Source organism: Arachis ipaensis, chromosome B3 (assembly GCF_059453495.1).
Source record: "Arachis ipaensis isolate K30076 ecotype BB chromosome B3, ASM5945349v1, whole genome shotgun sequence".
Taxonomy (NCBI): Eukaryota; Viridiplantae; Streptophyta; class Magnoliopsida; order Fabales; family Fabaceae; genus Arachis; species Arachis ipaensis.
In genome coordinates this window covers 80,739,020-80,750,305 of record NC_142438.1, presented here as the reverse complement: position 1 = coordinate 80,750,305, position 11,286 = coordinate 80,739,020, and positions in this window count along the sequence as shown.

The window sequence follows — 11,286 nt, the reverse complement described above, 5'->3', positions numbered from 1 at the left end:
TAAACTTGCAAGAAAAGAGATGATCATGGTGAAAACATATAATTGAGCGATCGAACTCTCACCGGATGTGTATCCGCTCTAGTCACTCAAGTGTATAGGGTTGATTCACTCGATTCTCCCCTAAATATATATGCAAAATAAGAAAATGCAACAAAAAATCCTAAAAGTCCTAAAAATGAGATGCAAAAGTGTTGGGATTAGAAATTTGTCACCCAAAAGCGCCGATCGGTTGGACGACCTCCCCACACTTAAAAATTTGCACCGTCCTCGGTGCATCTAAAGATGAGCAAGGGGGTATGGCGACTCTTCGGATTGTCACCTTCAGCTGGTGGATCAACCGGCTACTGCATGTTCTTTCTCCCGCTTCCATTTTTGCTTATGGTGATTTAGTCTAAAAATAGAAAACAAGATAAGAAGACATGTAAATGCAAAGGTAAGGAAGCATACATTGTTAGAATGAGGTAAGAACCACTAGAATGGAGTGAGTGAATTAGTATGACATTTATAAAAATAGGTGTGTGGGTTCTAAATTGCACGCGGTTTAGAACACACACTAGCATAAAAAGCTATGTCACAAAAGAAGCTGAGAGGGAAAAACGATTCTACACAAACTCACCGGCAAGTGTACCGGGTTGCATCAAGTAGTAATAACTCACAAGAGTGAAGTCGATCCCACAGGGATTGATGGATTGAGCAACTTTAGTTAGGTGATGAATTTAGTTTAGCGAATATTTGATGATTTGAGTGAAACTTGATTAACAGAAGTAAAATTGCAAGTAAACTAAAATGCAGAATAAAAATTGGCTGAATATTAAAGTGCAGAAGAAGTAAATTGCAGAAACTTAAAGAGCAAGAAAGTAAACAAGCTGAAACTTAAATTGCAAGAAAAGAAACTTAAAGTGCAAGAAACTTAAACAAGCTGAAACTTAAATTAGGATCTTTATCCTTGTTACTAACCACAACATGATAATTGTAAGGATCAATCCCATTAAGTCATCCTCTAACTAGTGAAGGAAAGTCAAATGAGCTTTATCAATCCTAATCCATTAGTCCTAGCCACCTCACTAATTAACTTAGTGGAAGCTAGAGTCAATGGACACCAGTTATCAATCACTTGGATATTAGTAAATCAAGTTCACCTAAGTTACCATCCCAAACTAAGAACATAAAAATCTACTCTAACAAACATCCTTCCAAACATTTTGTCAAACACTTGGAAGGCATAAAAAGAAAGTAAAATAAAATTGCAAGAAATATAAATCTACAACTACCAATTGCAAGAAAATTAACAACAACAAAGAATTAAACAATAAAAGAAATCAAACATAAATTGCATTAAAGGAAAATAAAAGGAACAAGAGTGCATCAACAACAAGTAAACAAATACAAAGAGTAAAATACTAAACTAGGAAAGCAAAGTTAAAGGAACAAGAAATTAGAAAGGAAAAGTAAATCAAAGCAAGATTCAAACCTAGATCTAAAGAAATCTTAATCTATATCTAACCTAATTCTAGAGAGAAGAGAGAGCTTCTCTCTCTAGGAACTAACTAAAGCATGGTGAAAAAAACTAAACTAGTTGCTCCCGCCCCCTGTCCAATCTTCAATTCTGCATGAAGTAGTCTTTGGAGTCAGTTGGATTTGGGCTGGGGAAGCTCAGAAACCGCCCCCAGCATTTTCACTTTAATGAGGTCATGTGCAAGCTGTGACGCGTACGCGTAGGTCGCTTGGCGTTTTACTTCTCACGCGTACGCGTCATGTCACACGTACACATCACCTGGCAACCTCATTTCCACGCGTGCGCGTCGATGAATGCACTCCAAACCATTGATTTTCCCTGAATTCTCCACTTTGCATGCTTTTATCTTCACTCTTTTGATCCATTCCTAGCCCTTTTCAACCTGAATTAACTAACAAATACATTAAGGCATCTAGTGGAATCAAAGGTGAATTAAAACTAGAAAATTAAAGGCCTAAAAAGCATGTTTTAACACTTAAGTACAAATTAAAGGAGAATTTCAAAACCATGATATTTCATTGAATAAATGTGAGAAAAGTTGATAAAATCCCCTAAATTACACACAAGATAAACCACAAAATTGGGGTTTGTCAAATCTCCCCACACCTAAACCAAGCATGTCCTTATGTTAAACCAAGAAAGAGACAAATGGTATTATCATTTATTCAATGCAAATAAACTATATGCAACCTATCTAAATACAACTATCTAAATGTAAGTATCTAAATGGATATAATTAATTAGTCAAAATAAATCAATTCTCAAAAAAACATATATAAGCATAAGGGCTAAAGTAATAGCAATCAAATCAAACCCACAATTTAATTAAGTTATTAAAAGATTTTTAAACTTGCAAGAAAAGAGATGATCATGGTGAAAACATGTAATTGAGCGATCGAACTCTAACCGGATGTGTATCCGCTATAGTCACTCAAGTGTATAGGGTTGATTCACTCGATTCTCCCCTAAAAATATATGCAAAATAAGAAAATGCAACAAAAAATCCTAAAAGATCTAAAAATGAGATGCAAAAGTGTTGGGATTAGAAATTTGTCACCCAAAAGCGCCGATCGATCGGACGACCTCCCCACACTTAAAAGTTTGCACCGTCCTCGGTGCATCCCAAGATGAGCAAGGGGGTATGGCGACTCTCCGGATTGCCACCTTCAGCTGGTGGATCAACCGGCTACTGCATGTTCTTTCTCCCGCTTCCATTTTTGCTTATGGTAATTTAGTTTAAAAATAGAAAACAAGATAAGAAGACATGTAAATGCAAAGGTAAGGAAGCATACATTGTTGAAATGGGGTAAGAACCACTAGAATGGAGTGAGTGAATTAGTATGACATTTATGAAAATAGGTGTGTGGGTTCTAAATTGCGCGCGGTTTAGAACACACACTAGCATAAAAAGCTATGTCACAAAAGAAGCTAAGAGGGAAAAATGATTCCACACAAACTCACCGGCAAGTGTACCGGGTTGCATCAAGTAGTAATCACTCACAAGAGTGAGGTCGATCCCACAGGGATTGATGGATTGAGCAACTTTAGTTAGATGATGAATTTAGTTAAGCGAATATTTGTTGATTTGAGTGAAACTTGATTAACAGAAGTAAAATTGCAAGTAAACTAAAATGCAGAATAAAAATTGGCAGAATATTAAAGTGCAGAAGAAGTAAATTGCAGAAACTTAAAGAGCAAGAAAGTAAACAAGCTGAAACTTAAATTGCAAGAAAAGAAACTTAAAGTGCAAGAAACTTAAACAATCTAAAACTTAAATTAGGATCTTTATCCTTGTTACTAACCACAACATGATAATTGTAAGGATCAATCCCATTAAGTCATCCTCTAACTAGTGAAGAAAAGTCAAATGAGCTTTATAAATCCTAATCCATTAGTCCTAGACACCTCACTAATTAAATTAGTGAAAGCTGGAGTCAATGGACACCAGTTATCAATCACTTGGATATTAGTAACTCAAGTTCACCTAATTTACCATCCCAAACTAAGAACATAAAAATCTACTCTAACAAACATTCTTCCAAATATTTTGTCCAACACTTGGAAGGCATAAAAAGAAAGCAAAATAAAATTGCAAGAAATATAAATCTACAACTACCAATTGCAAGGAAATTAACAACAACAAAGAATTAAACAATAAAAGAAATCAAACATAAATTGCATTAAAGGAAAATAAAAGGAACAAGAGTGCATCAACAACAAGTAAACAAATACAAAGAGTAAAATACTAAACTAGGAAAGCAAAGGTAAAGGAATAAGAAATTAGAAAGGAAAAGTAAATCAAAGCAAGATTCAAACCTAGATCTAAAAAAATCTTAATCTATATCTAACCTAATTCTAGAGAGAAGAGAGAGCTTCTCTCTCTAGGAACTAACTAAAGCATGGTGAAAAAAACTAAACTAGTTGCTCCCGCCCCCTGTCCAATCTTCAATTCTGCATGAAGTAGTCTTTGGAGTCAGTTGGATTTGGGCCGGGGAAGCTCAGAAACCGCCCCCAGCATTTTCACTTTAATGAGGTCATGTGCATGTGACGCGTACGCATGCGTCGCTTGGCATTTTACTTCTCACGCGTACGCGTCATGTCACGCGTACGCATCACCTGGCAACCTCATTTCCACGCGTGCGCATCGAGGAATGCACTCCAAACCATTGATTTTCTATGAATTCTCCACTTTACATGCTTTTCTCTTCACTCTTTTGATCCATTCCTAGCCCTTTTCAACCTGAATTCACTAACAAACACATTAAGGCATCTAGTGGAACCAGAGGTGAATTAAAACAAGAAAATTAAAGGCCTAAAAGGCATGTTTTAACACTTCAGCACAAATTAAGGGAGAATTACAAAACCATGCTATTTAATTGAATAAATATGAGAAAAGTTGATAAAATCCCCTAAATTACACTCAAGATAAACCACAAAATTGGGGTTTGTCAAATCTCCCCACACCTAAACCAAGCATGTCCTTATGTTAAACCAAGAAAGAGACAAATGGTATTATCATTTATTCAATGCAAATAAACTATATGCAACTATCTAAATACAACTATCTAAATGCAAGTATCTAAATGGATGTAATTACTTGGTCAAAATAAATCATTTCTCAAGAAAACATATATAAGCATAAGGGCTAAAGCAATAGCAATCAAATCAAACCCACAATTGAATTAAGTTATTAAAAGATTTTTAAACTTGCAAGAAAAGAGATGATCATGGTGAAAACATGTAATTGAGCGATCGAACTCTCACCGGATGTATATCTGCTCTAGTCACTCAAGTGTATAGGGTTGATTTACTCGATTCTCCCCTAAATATATATGCAAAATAAGAAAATGCAACAAAAAATCCTAAAAGACCTAAAAATGAGATGCAAAAGTGTTGGGATTAGAAATTTGTCACCCAAATGCGCCGATCGGTCGGACGACCTCCCCACACTTAAAAGTTTGCACCGTCTTCGGCGCATCCAAAGATGAGCAAGGGGGTATGGCGACTCTCCGGATTGCCACCTTCAGCTGGTGGATCAACCGGCTACTACATATTCTTTCTCCCGCTTCCATTTTTGCTTATGGTGATTTAGTCTAAAAATAGAAAACAAGATAAGAAGACATGTAAATGCAAAGGTAAATAAGCATACATTGTTGGAATGAGGTAAGAACCACTAGAATGGAGTGAGTGAATTAGTATGACATTATAAAAATAGGTGTGTGGCTTCTAAATTGCGCGTGGTTTAGAACACACACTAGCATAAAAAGCTATGTCACAAAAGAAGCTAAAAAGGGAAAAATGATTCCACATAAACTCACCGGCACGTTGATGAGCGGATAATTTATACCCTTTTTGGCATTATTTTTACATAGTTTTTAGTATGTTTTGGTCACTTTTATTATATTTTTATTAGTTTTTATTCAAAAATCATATTTCTGGACTTTACTATGAGTTTGTGTGTTTTTCTATAATTTCAGGCATTTTCTAGCTGAAATTGAGGGACCTGAGCAAAAATCTGATTCAGTGGCTGAAAAAGGACCGCAGATGCTATTGGATTCTGACCCTCCTGCACTCGAAATGGATTTTCTCGAGCGACAGAAGCCCAATTGGTGCGCTCTCAATTGCGTTGGAAAGCAGACATCCTGGGCTTTCCAGCAATATTTAATCGTCCATACTTTGCTCGAGATTTGATGGCCCAAACTGGTGTTCAAAGTCAGCCTAAAACTTTCTGGCGTAAAACGCCAGAACTGGCACCTTTTTTGGCGTTTAACGCCCATTTTGGCATCCAGGGTGGCGTTTAACGTCACTATGAGGCATATGCACGTGAAAGCTTGAAGGCTCAGCCCAAACACTCACCAAGTGGGTCCGAGAAGTGGGTTTTTGCACTATGACTGCACCTAGTTACTCATTTTTTGTAAACCTAAGTTACTAGTTTAGTATAAAAACTACTTTTAGAGATTCATTTTGTAACTTATGACATTTTTACACTTCATATTGTATTTCTGACGGCATGAGTCTCTAAACCCCATAGGTGGGGGTGAGGAGCTCTGCTGTGTTTCAATGGATTAATGCAATTACTACTGTTTTCTATTCAATCACGCTTGATTCTATTCTAAGATACCCACTCGTACTTCAATATGGAGAATATGATGATCCGTGACACTCATCATTATCCTCAACCCTATGAAAGCATGCCTGACAACCATTCCATTCTATCTGAGCTCAACGTAGTCATTGGGCGACAGCTTGAGTGCGTATCTCTTGGATTTCTGATCCATGGACCGAGTCCGGAGGTTAGAACCTTCGTGGTATAGGCTAGAACCAATTGGCAGCATTCCTGGGATCCAGAAAGTCTAAACCTTGTCTGTGGTATTCCAAGTAGGATCTAGGAAGGGATGACTGTGACGAGCTTCAAACCTGCGAATGTTGGGCGCAGTGACAGTGTGCAAAAAGGATAATGGTCCTATTCCGACGCTAGTGGGAACAGACAGATGATTAGCCGTGCGGTGACAGCGCTTGGTATTTTTCATCCGAGAGGATCGTACAGCCTGCTATGGAGAGAAGCCGTGCGTGTTTGAAGAAGAAGGCAGTAGGAAAGCAGAGATTCAGATGATAGAGCATCTCCGGAACCTCAACCTGTTTCTCATTACTGAATTACAAGTACTATTTAATTTATGTTATCTATTTTTTTTATAAATACAATCATTCTTATCATTAATCGCCTGACTAAGATTTACAAAATAACCATAGCTTGCTTCAAGCCAACAATCTCCGTGGGATCGACCCTTACTCACGTAAGGTATTACTTGGACGACCTAGTGCACTTGCTGGTTAGTTGTGCGGAGTTGTGAAAAGTATGATTTACAATTTCGTGCACCAAGTTTTTGGCACCGTTGCCGGGGATTGTTCGAGTTTGGACAACTGACGGTTTATTTTGTTGCTTAGATTAGGAAAAATTTATCTTTTTAGTTTAGAGTCACTAAAATTGCATCTTCTATTATTGTTTTTGGTTAAAAATTTTTAAAATCCTTATTTTCTTTTTCTAAAATTTTTCGAAAATTTTTATAAACTAATAATTGAGTTTTTCTGTTTGAGTTTAGTTTCATGCTTTACGTTTAGTGTCAATTGCATGTTTTAATTTCTCTTTAATTTTCGAAAATATATGCATTGTGTTCTTCATTGATCTTCAAGCTGTTCTTGTTTATTTTCCTTGTTTGATCTCTAGTTTTTTTTGTTTTGTATTTTTCCTTGTTTTTCTTGTGTATTTTCAAATTATAAATGTCCAAAGTATAAAAATTTTTAAGTTTGGTGTCCTTTGTGTCCTTATTTCCTTAAAAATTTTCAAAAAGTGTTCTTGGTCTTCATCTTGATATTCAAAGTTTTCTTGTTTGTTTCTCTTATTTTGATCTAAAAATTCTAAGTTTGGTGTCATTTTATTATTTTTCTCTTTCTTCATTAAATTCAAAAATATCTTTTCTCTCTATTTAATTGAATTTTCGAAAATTTCATTTAAAAATTCAGATTTTTATTTTAAAATTCTTATTTTATCCTATTTTAGTTTTAAATTTTCAAAATTCAAAATCTTTTTCAAAAATCATATCCAAAGTTTTTCAAATTTTCTTAATTAATTAATTATTTTAGTTTTCGAATTTCTTTTTCTTTTTCTTTTAGTTTTCAAAACTTATATTTTATTTTCCAATTATTTTATTTTGTCTTAATTTTTTATTTATTCGGTTGTTTTTAATTAAACAAAAACAAAAATATACTTTATTTGCAATTCACATCATCTCCCTTTCTCCATCATGGATCTAAGTGGAAATGAACAGTCCAGAAGGACTCTGGAGTCATATGCTAACCCCATTACTGCTGCATATGGGAGCAGTATCTGTATGCCTCCCATCAAAGCAAGCAGTTTTGAGCTAAATCCTCAGTTCATTATCATGGTGTAGCAAAATTGCCAGTATTCCGGTCTTCCACAGGAAGAACCTACTGAGTTTCTGGCACAGTTCTTACAAATTGCTGACACAGTATGTGATAAGGAAGTAGATCAGGATGTCTACAGATTATTACTTTTTTCATTTGCTGTAAAAGATCAAGCTAAGAGGTGGTTAAATAACCAACCCACAACAAGCATAAGAACATGGAAACAGTTATCAGACAAATTCCTAAATCAATATTTCCCTCCAAAAAGGATGACACAGCTAAGGCTGGATATCCAAGGCTTTAAACAAGAGGATAATGAATCTCTTTATAATGCCTGGGAGAGGAACAGAGGGATGCTAAGGAAATGCCCCTCTGAAATGTTTTCAGAGTGGGTGCAGTTAGACATCTTCTACTACGGGCTTACAGAAAGAGCTCAAATATCTCTAGACCATTCAGCTGGTGGATCTATTCACATGAAAAAGACCATTAGCATCTGTACTTGAGTAATGAGTCATCCCTGAAAGAAGAGGCTAAAGCAGTATCTACTGAACTTAGTCCTCAAGAACAAGCTGCTGAACTCAATCAGCAATTGCTTATTATAACAAAACAGTTCTCAGAATTCAAAGAGATGCTCCAAGACACTAAAAATGCGAACCAAAATATGGAAGCACAATTGGATCAGACAAGACAGTAGCTATCTAAACAGATAATAGAAGAATGCCAAGCCAGTTCAATTAAGGAGTGGGAAAACACTGAATGTATCAATCAAAGGTAGCAGGAAGCCAAGAAAGGAACAACTGATAAAGAATAACCAAAACACTACCCAAAATCCCTTTGAGGATCAGTAAGAGCCCAGAGAGGAATGATTCTGGCGTTCAAACGCCAGAAAAGGGTGAAAAGGTGGCGTTAAACGCCCAAGGGATGGCCAGTTCTGGCATCTAAATGCCAGAAAAGGGTGGCAATCTGGCGTTAAACGCCCATGCAGCCCCCAATTCTGGCGTTCAAATGCCACTAAGGGTCAGACACTTGCAAGTGCTGATAACAACCCCCTTAAGCAGGCTTCTCCAACCACTTCTGTAGGAAATAAACTTGCAGCAACTAAGGTTGAAGAATACAAAGCCAAGATGCCTTATCCTCAGAAACTCCGCCAAGCAGAACAGGTTAAACAATTTGCTCGCTTTGCAGACTATCTCAGGACTCTTGAAATAAAGATTCCGTTTGCAGAGGCACTTGAGCAAATACCCTCTTATGCTAAGTTCATGAAAGAGATCTTAAGTAATAAGAAGGATTGGAGAGAAAATGAAAAAGTTTTCTTCACTGAAGAATGCAGTGCAGTCATTTTGAAAAGCTTACCAGAGAAGCTTAAAGATCTCGGAAGCTTTATGATACCATGCAGATTAGAGGATGCTTGTGCCAAGACAGCTCTGTGTGACCTTAGGGTAAGTATCAACCTAATACCTGCATCCACTGTCAAAAAGCTTGGTTTGACTGATGAAGTCAAACCAACCCAGATATGCCTCCAACTTGTTGATGGCTCCATTAAAATCCCATCAGGCGTAATTGAGGACATGATTGTCAAGGTTGGGCCATTTGCCTTTCCTACTGACTTTGTAGTGCTGGAAATGGAGGAGCACAAGAGTGCAACTCTCATTCTAGGAAGACCTTTCCTAGAAACTGGACGAACCCTCATTGACGTCCAAAGAGGAGAGATAACCCTGAGAGTCAATGAGGATGAGTTTAAGTTGAATGCTGTCAAAGCTATGCAGCATCCAGACACACCAAAAGACTGCCTGAGCGCAGATGTTATTGACTCCTTGGTGGAATAGGTCAATATGACTGAGAGTCTCAAATCAGAGCTAGAGGACATTTTTAAGGATGTTCAGCCTGATCTAGAGGAACCAGAGAGAACTAAAGAACCTCTGAAAACTCCTCAGGAAGAGGATAAGACTCCTAAACCCGAGCTCAAACCACTACCACCATCCCTGAAATATGCATTTCTGGGAGAAAATGACACTTTTCCAGTGATCATAAGCTCTGCTTTAAATCCACAGGAAGAGAAAGCACTAATTCAGGTGCTAAGAACACATAAGACAGCTCTTGGGTGGTCCATAAGTGATCTTAAGGGCATTAGCCCAGCAAGATGCATGCATAAGATTCTATTGGAGGATGATGCTAAGCTAGTGGTTCAACCACAGAGGCGGCTAAATCCAGCCATGAAGGAGGTGGTGCAGAAAGAGGTCACAAACTTACTGGAGGTTGGGATTATTTATCCTATTTCTGGTAGCCCCTGGGTGAGCCCTGTCCAAGTTGTCCCCAAGAAGGGAGGCATGACAGTGGTTCATAATAAAAAGAATGAACTGGTTCCTACAAGAACAGTTACAGGGTGGCGTATGTGTATTGACTACAGAAGGCTCAATACAGTCACTAGGAAGGATCATTTTCCCTTACCATTCATAGACCAGATGCTAGAGAGACTAGCAGGTCATGAATACTACTGCTTTTTGGATGGCTATTCAGGTTACAACCAAATTGCAGTAGATCCTCAGGACCAAGAGAAAACAACATTCACATGTCCTTCTGGAGTATTTGCCTACAGAAGGATGCCATTTGGTCTGTGCAATACAACTGCAACCTTTCAGAGGTGCATGCTGTCTATCTTCCCTGATATGGTAGAAAAATTTCTGGAAGTCTTCATGGATGACTTCTCAATATTTGGAGACTCATTCAACTCCTGTCTTGACCATCTAGCACTTGTTCTAAAAAGGTGCCATGAGACTAACCTGGTTTTAAACTGGGAAAAATGTCACTTTATGGTGACTGAAGAAATTGTCCTTGGGCACAAAATTTCGAATGAGGGAATAGAGGTAGATCAAGCTAAGGTAGAGGTAATTGAAAAATTACCACCACCTGCCAATATTAAGGGAATCAGAAGCTTTCTGGGGCATGCAGGATTCTAAAGGAGGTTTATAAAAGATTTTTCAAAAATTGCAAAACCTCTGAGCAATCTGCTAGCTGCTGACATGCCATTTTTCTTTGACACGGAGTGCCTGCAGGCGTTTGAAACTCTGAAAGCTAAGCTGGTCACAGCACTAGTTATTTCTGTACCAGACTAGACATTACCATTCGAACTAATGTGTGATGCCAGTGACCATGCTATTGGTGCAGTATTGGGAGAGAGGCATAACAAGCTTCTGCATATCATTTATTATGCTAGCCATGTTTTAAATAATGCACAGAAGAATTACACAACCACAGAAAAGGGGTTACTTGCAGTAGTTTATGCCATTGAAAAGTTCAGATCTTATTTTGAAGGATCAAAAGTGATTGTGTACACTGACCATGCTACT